A 14,079-nucleotide genomic window follows, 5' to 3' on the forward strand; every position below is an offset into this window, starting at 1 on the left:
CTGCGCAGTATCTTAGCTGTTCCCAGGACTGCGCTCTTCTGGACAGAGATCTCCGATGTTATTCCCGGGATCTGCTGGAGCCACTCGCCTAGCTTGGGAGTCACCGCACCTAGTGCTCCGATTACCACGGGGACCACCGTTACCTTCACCCTCCATATCCTCTCGAGCTCTTCTCTGAGCCCTTGGTATTTCTCCAGCTTCTCGTGTTCCTTCTTCCTGATATTGCTGTCATTTGGAACCGCTACATCGATCACTACGACCGTCTTCTTCTGCTTGTCTACCACCACTATGTCCGGTTGGTTAGCCACCACCATTTTGTCCGTCTGTATCTGGAAGTCCCACAGGATCTTAGCTCGGTCATTCTCCACCACCCTTGGGGGCATCTCCCATTTTGACCTCGGGACTTCCAGGTTATACTCGGCACAGATGTTCCTGTACACTATGCCGGCCACTTGGTTATGGCGTTCCATGTATGCCTTGCCTGCTAGCATCTTGCACCCTGCTGTTATGTGCTGGATTGTCTCTGGGGCATCTTTACACAGCCTGCACCTGGGGTCTTGCCTGGTGTGATAGACCTCAGCCTCTATGGATCTTGTGCTCAGAGCTTGTCCTTGTGCTGCCATGATTAGTGCCTCTGTGCTGTCTTTCAGTCCAGCTTTGTCCATATTTTTTTTTTTTTGGAGCACTAGGTGCGGTGACTCCCAAGCTAGGCGAGTGGCTCCAGCAGATCCCGGGAATAACATCGGAGATCTCTGTCCAGAAGACCAGAAGAGCGCAGTCCTGGGAACAGCTAAGATACTGCGCAGGACCCTCAAGCTCCCAGGCCTCTGGTAGAGGACCCGAGCTTGAAGGATAAACCGCCCGCAGGGGCGTGCTGGGTGTTTTTATATATATATATATATATATATATCTTGGTCTCTGTGGCCAATTTCTCACTGAATGGCAACTGAACAGATGATTAACTTTTTAAACCCATTTAAGTTTTATTAAGCCTTAAAATGAGCCATTAGGTGTTTGGTTGTTGTGAATGACAGGTGAATGCCAACTAGGCTGGTAGCTATCTGCTAGGTTTCACCTCAGCTAATCTGAGTTACCAATTCAGTCTATAGATACCATATGCCAGAAAGGCTTGCTGTTATACACTCATAATTGTCCATTCCACTCCCCTTCTCATTCAGATATGGTCACTTCTGTCTCCAGAAACATGGCTAAGATGCCACGCTGCTAAAACTTGATCAAAACGCTAGTCTATAACTTAAGAGGTAAAGTCACAGTCCATCATTTGGATACAGTCTCTGGTTTTAACATGACCTCAAACGCCAGCATCAACATATATAGATCACCAGAGTACCGATGATCTCCAGTGAATGTTGGAGAAATGAAGCTGTTGGCAGCTTCATAACACAGTCTGTGGTGGGAAGCAGTGAAGGCTCTTTCTACACCCTCACGCTGGGCTGTTTTCTTCATTAAAGGCAAAGGGCTGCATTGACTGCCTGAAAAAGGCAAATCATGTTTGTGTATACATGATAAAACAGGTATGCATCCTTCCTCATCCTCTCCACGTACAGTCTGTCTCTAATTTAGAGCAACACAGTACACCATGAGACAGGCAGACAGATGCACAGACAGACACATAGCTCATTTCATTTCTCAGTCTCACTCCATCACTCTCTCTGAGATCCCAAGCCTTAGCCTCCTGTGTTCTGATGGTAGAGGTTACTATGGCAACGGAGTGGTCTTGTGGCCCTGGATGTACACACACACACTCATTCACACACAGACAGACATTCGCTCTTTCTCCCGCCGTCCCTTCATGCATACATATTTGGAGCTACAGGTGCCCCCAAAGTATCACCCTTCCTGATTTTGATTGACACGCTCGAGGGGCGGTGGATCACAATTAGTGATGCGGCTAATTTCCCACAATGCCCTGCAGCCACTGGGCACCCACTGCGCCCGCAGTCAAGCCATCAATATTCATGAGCCTTCTGATGAATATGTAAATAGTAAAAGCGACAGTGTCCAGGTGAACAACCAGAGCTCACCAGTCGGAGATGCGTGCACTTGATGTCCAGGGGTGGCAGACTGGCATCTCATGGCATCAAAGGGAACTCGTCATGATTATGAATGCAATTAATGCGTACAATCATAAAGACTGAGATCTAGATTAAGACTAATCTTTACATCACAATTTACACCACTTCCTTGCCTTGACCTTAAAGATTTAAACTATCTGGCAAACCTCATATCAGCATTCTCCATATTTAAGTCTGCTATTTAGTTTAGTTAATCTAATCCCATCAACAGGTGAAAAACAGACATCAAACCATGGATTATAAATAAACGTTTGACATTAAAACTTCCTACAGGCTTATAAAACTACATTTAAACTTAATCACAGATTGATGAATCATACAATTATGATTACTATAACAATTATAACAACAAACAAACAATGTGCTTTTTTTTTTTAACCTTTGACTAAGACAACCAATGCATAAAGTATAAGCTTGAAAACATGCATGTCTTTTAACAAATCTACCTTCAAAACACTGCTATCCTTTATTTACAGATTTTGAACTTTGTTTCAAGATATTAGACTTTAGATGGCCACCTGTCAGTCAGTAAGAGGCTTGGCCTGTTTAAAGATAGATCAGCACTGGTTTAGATTCCACCGTTCGGGTGTCTGATTGATGAAAAGCTATATTACACTGCAGCACAATAAGAAATCCCAACACCCACTGTTAAAGAGTCTTACAGTATTTAGAAGCATGAAGAACAAGGAGTCCTCCATCAGACGCTATAGCCCTAAGAAAACCCTGATCTCAAACTCACCGAGTCCATGTGGGATTATATTAAGAGACAGAAAATACTTTGCATTCGTTTGAAGTTAAACGATAAGTAAAAAGGTATTTGTGCCATTATTTTGTTAAGAATTCTCATTTAAATATTAAAACATTTGAACACTAAAGCGTTTCCCTTGATAAGCAACCTAAAAATCTCCCCCAAAAACCTCTGTGAAGCATTAGCGACACTTTAAACATGCCTTTCAAATACTGGGCCTTCAGTTTGACTGTTAGCAAATTGGACCTTGCTAAGAAGACTATTTGCAACCAGGATTATAAAAATAATTTTGGATCAAATAAATTGTTATCCATGACACAGTGAACTAAATTTGATGGTCTGTGTTGTAGGGTTTCCACTCTTAGACAATAAACTATGAAACTAACAGAGATTTTAAGTCCTAAGGGTTTGTTTACAGAATGAAGAAATCAAACTGACTCTAACGAACTGCAGTGCCAAAGATGACAGCTGTGGGCGTAATATTTATACAGCATTAACTTCAGCCTCTTGTTGGTTTTAACCCTCCTTACATTAATGGAGGATGCGTTAACAGATATTTATGAGTGGATGTCTAAACCTGCAATATCGCGCCTTGCTATTACACTATGATATAAAAGTGTTTTTAGTGTTTTGAATAGTTCAAACACATAATCACACACACACAGAGCAACACTGGGAGATGCTCATGCTGCAGATGTGGGAGAAAAACCAAAGCGGGCAGATCAGAGCGATGATATAATGAATCCTGAGTTCTGAGGAAAAAGCCTTCCTTCCGTCCTTCCTTTACCTCCTCTCATCTCCATACTATCTTTTACCACCACTGTGCTCTCTTCCATCCGCTCTGTGGAGCTTCACACAGCGGCTGGTGAGGCTGGCACAAACAGACCCGGTTCAAGGTTTGAATAGACAAGCCGGCAGCGGGTGGTGCTCAGGACCCACAGCACAAACTTGGAGATGGGGCTCACGTTGAGGCAGCGCTCCAGTGCAGAGTTCAGCTAAACCAGAAGGTTTATTGCTACGTGAGTGAGTGAGTGAGTGAGTGTGTGTGTGTGTGTGTGTGTGTGTGTGTGTGTGTGTGTGTGTGTGTGTGTGTGTGTGTGTGTGTGTGTGGAGGTGTTATTGAGAAGCATGGCTTTCCCTTGAGAGATCCTCCATTAATTGTGAAGTGAAGGAGCCTGAGGGCGACACCAGGGACCTCCATTAAACACAGACAGGCAACTGACAACCTCTCTCTTTCTCCCTCTCTCTCCCCACTTTCTTTTTCTCTCACCTCTCATCCCCTCCCTCATTTATCCTCTAAAATTCAAATTCACATTCAAATTTAAACAAGGTTCATTGCCATGAAAGGAGCAACCTAATGTCGGCAAAGCAATAACAACACACAAAAGAAAATAGTTTTGTTGATTCTGGGAAGTTGCAAACAAGGAATGCAACACCTAAATGTAGCTTGCATGCATAAAATATTTGATTTTTGCAAATTTCAAGCAGCAATTACCCTTGTTAAACAGCTTTTGTTGTGGAGGACTCTTTCTCTGTTTTTGTCTGATTCAATCAGTTGAGGTCGACTCAGGTTTTTAATTTCCTCTGCCATGCACGCCTCAGACACTTATAATTCCAAATGACCCAATTATACTTTTAAAACATCTCACCATTCTTTAACTGACTTTTTATTTCTCATATTTGACTCATTCCAGATTCCAACACTGCAGTCAGAGGAGACAAACTTCATCTCCTCAGAAGTAAGTTGAAACTTGCTAATGGGGTTGGTTCTGTCCTTGGAGCCTCCCCTTACTATGGGTGCCTTTTGTAGCTGGGCTGCAAGTCCCTTATGAACTTATTTCCAGGGCAGGGTAATTATGGAAGGTACAGTGCCTCAGGACGAGGACCTGATTCCCAACAGGATCTGTCTGGACTCCTGAATTAGCCCATCCCGAGATCTTCTCCAAACTGGCAGTCAGTGACTATCTCTCCTTTATCTATCATCATCCCTACTCGAAGTATGTGTTTGTGTTAAATCGTCACCAATTACCCATCACTATTTTCATTTTTGTCCTCTTTTAGCTCTTTTTTTGCCTTTGTGTGTCAGTTCCCATGTATGTGTATTTTGTGTGTGTGCGTGTGTGAGCAGTAAGGGTCACAGTCCACTAGAGGGAGCAGCAGTAGTGTGAAAAACACTCACACATGTCAGGCCTCACTCACTCACTCCTTGACTTTGTCCATTTCACCCACAGCCGCATGCATAGTGTACAGTATATGTGCATACAGCTGTAGGAAAACAACACTGAACTTAATGGAGTCCACCTTAACTCTGATTATCAATTAATTTTTCAAGTGAAATACTGATGTGCATTTATGTGCACAAACACACATATGCACAGACAGACATACACACACACACATACAAATACGCTATAGCAGATGTTAAGGATTAGTGTGTGTGTATGGGTGTGTGCGTGGATAGCCTCAGGCACTGTTCAACAATGCATTATTCCTGAGTGCACCAGTTAAGAGGGGCACTCCGTCTCCATGGTAACCGCCCCGGCTCTCATGTAAACATGGGGGTAGTTGAATGCCAGCCCCAATAAAGTGGAAGATTTGCCCCCCAGATAACAGACAACAAAAACAAATAAAAAATAACACGTGGAAGTGTAAAAAATCTCACAGTGTCTTTTTGAGAAGTGTGAGAATCCTTCATGTGGCAGTTTGGGTAAAATGCAGGTCAAGTGGGTGTTTTTGTTATTGTTTTGAGACATTTCTGTATTGATCCCGTCACAAGTAAATATGTCTCCTCATTTTCATTCTAACACAAAGCTCTCTGGACACAGATGCCTCAAAATAAATGTGAGGACAATTTCAGATAAAATTTCAGGCCAAATGAACTTCTGCTGAAAGATAAACAGAAAAAATATTCCCTCTCTTTTCAATTTGAACTTGGTTAATTGGTGAGTTTGCAAATATCATCCTGTCAGTCCTAATCTTTAATCTCAGATGCAAAAACCCCAACAAAGCCACTTACTTCCTGGTTAACATCTGAGGGAAACCCTGCTTTGTTATACTATATAGAAGCCTGCCAACTTTTGGCAGCCTGTGGAGAGAATGATGGATTTCTGGAGAGATTAGTATAATTACTGAGGTCCCAGTGGGGCTAAATATAGGTCGACCAGAAGCAGAAAATTTAAGCTAAAAGAGCAGTAGGTCCTGGTGGCAGGGACAACATTAGTACCCACCTTGCAAATGTGCAAATGTGAATAATATGTTGTTTTTTTATAATACAGTAGTTCTCTTCGTTAGCCACCACTGCTCAACACTAACCGTATTTGTCCCATATTGTTGCAGTGGTTTACTGCTCTTTGAACAAAGCAAATAAGAAATTTTCTCTTCTGGAGAAATAAGATGAAAAACTAGCATATCGTTAGCTTCATAGCATGAGTGCCTAAGTCATTTTTTGGTCAAATTGAGATTTTTGCCTAACTTTACTCCCCTACCACTGCTGCATCATCCTGTCCGTCTGCCTATGTCATCACAAAAAAATGACTTAGGCACTTATGCTATGAAGCTAACGATATGCTACTTTGCAGTCTATTCCTATTTGATTACTATGAATGGGCAGGTACCTATAGAAAGGTTTCCTACACAGTTTTAGCACTCAAAGCGCTTTCTTTCTACAAGCCACTCCACCTCAACATAGTTTTCCTGCACAGTGATAACACGTGCTAACACACACACACACACACACACACACACACACACACACACACACACACACACACACAAGCCACATTGTATTGCATTCTATCATCATACTGTATCAAAGCCAGAGCCGGGTAGTAATTAACTACTGAACTCTGTGAAAGGTAATTGCTTTATTAATTAACATAATCAAAATCCTAAAAATAATAAAAAAAACAAATAGATAAGACTAATTTGTCCAGCATTCATCATATTGTAACACAATGGCATTGCACAGAAATACCTTGCATTTAGTTTGATTATCAGTTGATGTTCAGTGATGACTTGTCCCACATTAAACACAGTACAACAGGAATTCATAACAGGTTATGATGAGATTATTTCAAATAAAAAAAACTTGGTCAGTGGTTCCCAAGGAAACAAATAGAAGAATGTAGAATGAAACCAACCAAACCCAGGAAGTCATGTCCACCACCTCATCCAGGCAGACCCATTATTGTCGGAAAGCCACACAAGCAGAAAAGTAGGGTTGACGGGGCTTATAATGCTCATGAGTGTGTTTATAAGTGTATGTGGATCTTAAACTCTGTCTCCATTGGAATGGGTTCTAGTGTGTACATGTGTATATCCATGTGTGTGTGTGTGTGTGCGTATGTATGTGTGTATCTGACAGCTCAGATGAGGACTGGCTGCAGGCAGCTGCTTTGCTCGAGGCCACATTCATTTCCGTCGCGCTGCATTAGTCCCCAACCAACCTGTCACCCCTAGCAAGAGAGTGATAGCACGCAGCACACACACATACGCCTAAACACATCTACACACATTCATCAGCAGTTTCCCATGTGTTTGTAGGTGCAGAGTGGTACATAACACACTGACACATGCAAAGCAAATGCATTGCAAAGCTCTTGGCTATTTTATTTTGCACTCAATGTACACAGTAGTATAGTCTTCTCTCTGCACACAGATCTGTTTATCAGTTAGGAGACAAGTGTTAATCAGAGCAACTATAGCTGAAATGCTGTGTGTGTGTGTATTTATATGTGTGTGCAGTCCGTCAGTGCTGATATGCTAGTGAGGGGGACTAACCGGAGTTGAGTGGAGTCTTTTGTAGTGCAGGCGAGGCCCTCAGGCACAGCCCCAGACCTAGACCCCCCCACCACCACCACTGTTCACCCACATCTCACACACACACACCACATGCATATGCCCACGGCCGTCGTGCTGTAGATCTGATGTGACAACTACAGTGGGGCAGACTTTCCCACCAACACCCTGCATTTCGACGGGATGTGACCGCGAATACTTGTGCTTTATGAGAGTGAGCGTGTGTGTCAGTGTGTCTGTATGTGTGTCTGCACAGAAACACTGGGGTGGGGTTAGTTGAGGGGTGTCATAATGAGGCTTGGTTTGGTGGGACAGATGTTGGGATTTGGAGGGCATCGGCTGAGACATGGAAGTGATGGTTCATTAGAAAGAGAATCTCTCCCTCTCTCTTTCAGCCTGTCTGCTTCATTGTGTTTTTCTATCTCTATCACTGCCTTTCTCTCTCTCTCTTTCTCTTTCTCTGGTATGATTTCCTGTGCCTGAAGCCACTGACAGAGGCAATTCTTCCCCACTCTGCAATGGTGCATCTCTGATTAACTTTTAATGACTTCACTACAGCAGCCAGACACACATGGAGGCCAACACTGGCTGGAGATGTAGGCTAGTGATGACATGAATCGACCAAGAAGTTTGCACTTTGGTTCAGCTGGGCTAATAGCCTGTAATGGAAGTGATACACTGGAGCAATCAGACAGGATGGAGAGTTACAGCCTGGTGAACTGCCTTCAGTTGAGTGGAGGGTTGTTTGGCAACAGTGCTCTCTGAGTTGCCTCAATATAAATGCTGCATTCACAAATAGACATTCGTAAATGTCTAATCTCTAAAAGACTGTTAAGCCTCAATTTATTGCCCATTTCTTGTATTACACACCAAAACGTTACAGTTTAGCACAGCAAAAGACTTCAAACACGACACACTGACTCAACTAAGAAAGGAGTGCATTGTTCTTGATATGTTCAAGTACTGCTCCCCATGCTGTGTAAGAAAGCAAACGATTTGTTATCTTTTGTGAACGCAGCGTTATAAAGCCAGAAAAAGGTCATTTCATCTGCATGAAGTGTCTGGGATGCAGTTTAGAGGTAGCACATATTCAACAAAAATCCAAACTGGTAATATATAGAGTTTGACAGAGATGGATGTTTAAAACAGACTGTATATAGAAGATCACCATTGTGTTGTCACCCATTACTTTGTTAACTATGAAGTCTGAAACCTCCAGTTTAGGTTACACGGATTCAGCATTTTGATTGCTAGACGAAAGGATGAAATATTAAGATGTCAGATAATATTAACGAGCCCACTTAGCAAGCTGTATCCAGAAACTGTAGGAGCAATAACAAATAAATAGAATTAAAATGCAAACAAAACAGGCCGTTAGAATTTCAACAAAATTAGAGCAAATAACTCTTGGTACTCTTGTGGTACTCTCTGTAGCACACAACAAGCTATATTGCTACCCATATAGTTCAGTTAAAATACTCCAAAAAGGCATCAGGTACAGTCAAATAAAGGAATTACAAAAAGCCTTCTAAATTACAATCTGTGCTTTTTCTCTTTGTTGTTGATCGTTTCCTTTTTTTTAAATTTGAAATTCCTGCTCTGATCTCAGAGCTTCTTTATTTCACCTGCTTGTCTACTCTTTCTGCCTAATGTTCAGAAACACATCTGTAAAAAACAAATTAATATGTAAAATTCCTCTATCTTAAAACGATGCAGCCTTCCGTATTTTTATGGAATATCTACAGTCTTACTGCTGCCTTTGTTTCATTGTAATTACATGATTAGTTTTCAAGTCTTTGCTTTTTGTGTGTAATTTGGTCTGATCAACCAGTATTTAAATCCTTTTTGTTAGTTGGTTAGTTGTGTTTGAGCAGTTACTTCTGTATTGACTTGCCTATTTTAGGTTTACATCACTGTTTGAGTTTTGTTCTGTTCTCTTTGAAGGACCCAGAACTATATATTTTTTTAATTTTGTAAACTAAGACTCATCTGGCTGGAAAACTGATTCCCAACCAGCTTGGTCCTTCAGACATGACAGACAAATGACTCAGACTTGAATTAAGATTTGCAGTCATCACGTTAAGTTTTGCTGCAGCTTGTTTTTGACAGAATATTTCTGACATGGGCTCAGACTTGAATGTGTTTTGAATGACTGGAAACTGGACTTGGACTTGCCCCAGAAGACCTGGAACCAGCTCTAAGCAAATTTGTAAATTCTTTTGACAAGTGATCACAGTGAACATTTTATAATAACAGTAATTTTGATTAGTCCTAACATTCCCATAACGGAAAGTTTAAAAGAAATACCTTCAAGAAAGGCCATAATATACAAAACAACAGCTGAATGAATTGAAGGGAAGAAGTTTCCCTTCCACAAAGTGGAAAAAAAGACATCTGTCTATCAAAATCTCACTGCTGAATTCTACATTTCATTCAAAATGTTAATCAATAGAGAACGTTGTCTAAAATATAAATACTTAATCATCTCAAAGAATAAAACACTGAAAATTTTGCTCATCCATAGTAATTATATGAGCTTGCTTTGTATCTGCTCTGGTCTGTTAGTACTTTCTCAGGCTTTCACATGTAGAGAATTCACATCTGTGAAAAGCTTTTTCATTTGTTGTGTTTTCTCCTTAGGGCAGAACATAAAAATATCGTAATGAAAAATCCCACATAAAAGAATAAAACAATACAAATAAAACAAATACAACAATATTGCATGGACTGCCATTAAAATAGATGTCCTTATGAAGTTTGGCATTTCTGCCTCCTTTCCCTGAGTATACCTGCTGAATAGGCAGGCGAGTGTTGTCAGTGTATTGATGAGTTCAGCCATTTTGTTTTTTCTCCAGGCAAAACTCTCTCTTTCATGTTTCTGATCAGAAAGAAGGAAAACAGCTATGAATTAAACATGCAGGCATAATACCTCTGCCAGATCCATACCTTGCTGCAAGAAGCTGCGGGTGTGTACACTGATCGTTTCCAACAATGCTTTTTGAAGTCAGAGTTTTTATGATTCTCCCATCCGCCTCATTTGGATACGCTTTAGACCGCTCTGTCTGCCTCAATAACTTCCCTTTTCTTTTCTACAATTCATCAACCGCTACGACTAACAGGTTGTATAAATATATTAGGCTTGTTTCATGTAACAGGTTGTTTTTTAATCCGCTCTGCTGTGGGACCTGCCTTTTGAAAACATAGCTGGACTCAGGTTATTTGCATTTTTTGGCCATGAATGACAATTTCAGAAATACTGTTTGAAACATCAAGACCCCTGAAAAGTTTCATAATCAAGTTGTTTGATGAAGTTTTCTATGTTTGGCCAAATCCTACTTGCTTGATTATTAACCCGGTTTTCTTTGCAGTGATGTGATTTGTCATGGTCTGTAGTTTTAAACTAAAACATTTCGTCAGGATGATAGGAAGAATGAGGCATGACTACTAAAGGATGATGTAAGAATGGGGAGAAGAAAGAGGAAAAGATGATTGTTGTGGCGTTGTGCTACTCATCATCCACTGTTGCCTTCTTGAATGATGTCTGGGATTAGCAGATTAACATTTTCTTTAAAAAAAAAATGTTATACTATGTTTGACTGTAAAGAAAAGCACCCTATAGGAAAATATCTGAATCTTTTATGCATGCTTCTTTACCTACATACATGCATGTAGGAAGTAAAGGCTGACCTGAGTGGTCCAATCCAACAGATGAGGTACTCTAATTCGAATTGCTGAAAATGCTGGTTGTGATAGAACGATTTCGGAATATACAGCGCATCGCATTTTGTTGTATATGGGGCTGAACAGCCACAGACCAGTCAGGGTGCCCATGCTGTCCACTGCAGAACGGGGGTGTTCATAATATCATGCCAGATCAGTTCAAGTCAAGCCAAACACAAGGCAGATTATTTATCTTTTCACAAGTGGATATGTAATGGTGATTTGGCATTATTAGCAAGAGAGACAAAGACACACCAAGCAGGGAAATGCATGTAAGACAGTATGACATGCAAGCTGAGAACTATTTTCTTTATATTTCCACTCAGTCGGGTCTTCTGCTGCTGTAGTACATCTGCTTCAAAGTTCAGTGAGTTTTGCATTCACAGATGCTCTTCTGCAAATCTTGGTTGTAAACAGTAGTTAACTGACTTATTGTTGCCTTCTTATCACCTCAAAGCAGTCTACCCATTCCCCTCTGGTATCAGACAAGACATTTTCATTCAGAGGACTGCCACCCGTTTTCTTTAAACCCTAGAGATGTTTGTGTGAGAAAATCCCAGCAAACCAGCAGATTCTGAAATGTTCAAACCAGCAACCTTGGCACTTTTAAAGTCACTTAAATTACTTTTTTTTCCCCCATTCCGATGCTTGGTTTGAACTTCATCAGGTCATCTTGAGCATGCCTAAATGCATGGTGTTGCTGCCATGTGATTGGCTGATTAGATACTGGATTATTGGCATGGTCAGATGACCTATGCTATGAAATGATGCTTTAAAAATAAGTGAACGAACATATATAGGCAGTGAGCTGCATAGCACAAGAGAATCCTCAATCTTTTGTTCTTTTTTTGGATTATGTGCTGTTAGTGGATCCCATCAGTGAATTCTGTATCCAGTGAGTCTGTATCCAGTGCAGCTGTGGCTGAAGTGACACAGAAACTTTACTAAGTAAGACTGCCCCCTTGACTTTTAGGAAAAAGTGACTGACATGTTCAATTAGGATCAGACTAATGGAAAGGAGTGCATGCAAATTTTATTTTGTGCATTTTACAAACTTATTAAAACTGACAATTTCTGAAACATATTCACATCTTGTCAGAGCATGTTTCTACATTCTTAACACATGCTGCGGATCTTCATTATTATAAAAGGACATTATATTCAATAGGTCTCTAGTGTAAAGTGTCGTACTGCATATATTGCTTTTCCTTGTCAGATAAGTCAATCCGTCATTAGTCTGTTTTTTGCCATCACCGCTTTACTTATAAGGATCTCATATACACACACTTGCTATCTTTCAAGGCCATATTGGGTTAAGAGTGTGTTTGTCAGTGTTGAAGGATACTAAAAACCAACAGAGAAACAAGCCTCGCCCTGCTGAGAAAGATGTTTATTGTTAAATGATGGCTTGACAGCCGCTTCACAATATATTTTTCCTTATTCTTTATGGGGGGAAAGAATTAGAGTTCGACACGAAATTCTGCAAATTTATTAAAGACACATTATAGATTTGACTTTATTCTTTTCATAAAGCCAACCTCAGCATATAGAAGTATGTGTATGACCCCTAAAGCACACATTACCAGTGTTGGCACTTAATAATTCAACATTACATGATAGCACTATGGAAACAATGTTGAAGTAAATTCGGCCAAGTTCAAATTTTTTAAGTAGGTCTGTTGGTAATGGTGATGCCTCAAGTTGACAAAATTCAAAGTTTGAATCCACTGCTGGAATATTATTTTTAGATTATTTTTGTAGCGCTTGGTTAGGTTTGGGCCCCAAAAGTATTTTGTTGGGAAAGTAAAGTTGATAAGTGCTTGTAAAATATCAGACCTGAGGTTACAGTAAGAAATTATGTGCTTTAACCACAGAACGCAGTGCTGAGAAGTTATGGTCATTTCACAAATTCCTTCTTGTGAGACCAGGTTAGGCCAGACAAAACAGAGAAATGAAAAAGCTTTTATAATGTTGAAAAAGCTTCATCAAGTGCTTCATTTCTGTGCATGTGTTTTGTCCGTACTTCAGTGTCGTGTCCAAGTGTTTTTTTGTGTGTGTGTTTGAGTGCTATGCTGTGTTGCATCTCCCCATGGTGGAGATGGAAGGCGACATGGCGGGCTGCTCTCTGTCAAAGGAAGGCGAGTGTTAATATTTAACCGAGGGAGGCTCTATTTAGAGCCCGCCGCCTCTCCTTCTCCCTGGTGGACAGCACAACGCAGATGACGACCGGTGCCGTTATGGAGGAAAGCTGTAGGAGGCAGCCGCACGTCACTAAGTCTCCCTGACAGAATCAGTTTGCAGATGAGCTTTAAAATGCGTTGCACTGTTTTCCATGCCTACATGTTTGTGTCTCCACAATCTCTAATTTAAGAGTTTCTCCTGAGAGAGACTAGCGTAGCATCCCAGCATGCTTTGCACCTGAACTTCCAGGCCCATTGAAGGGCATTCAGGTGCAGCAGTGCCCCCCAAAAGTGAAAAACACCACAGGTTCTGTTTTTTTATTCCTCCACACATTTGATGTTTCATTCTCACTTACTGGGAATTTATGCTTCAGCAGGAAGTGTACACAATGTCTGCTTTTAACCACGAACCCCTACAAAACCCAATGTAGTCTATGGCATAAACTGGCGTGCACCTTCCTGGAAGTGTAACTACACGTGGCATCGACATCGATTATCAAAATATACATCCTACAAAACATGAGTAAAGTATAAGAAA

The sequence above is a fragment of the Pundamilia nyererei genome, unplaced genomic scaffold, assembly GCF_000239375.1.
Source record: "Pundamilia nyererei isolate P.nyererei 1_Seehausen unplaced genomic scaffold, PunNye1.0 scaffold00074, whole genome shotgun sequence".
In the NCBI taxonomy this organism is placed as follows: domain Eukaryota; kingdom Metazoa; phylum Chordata; class Actinopteri; order Cichliformes; family Cichlidae; genus Pundamilia; species Pundamilia nyererei.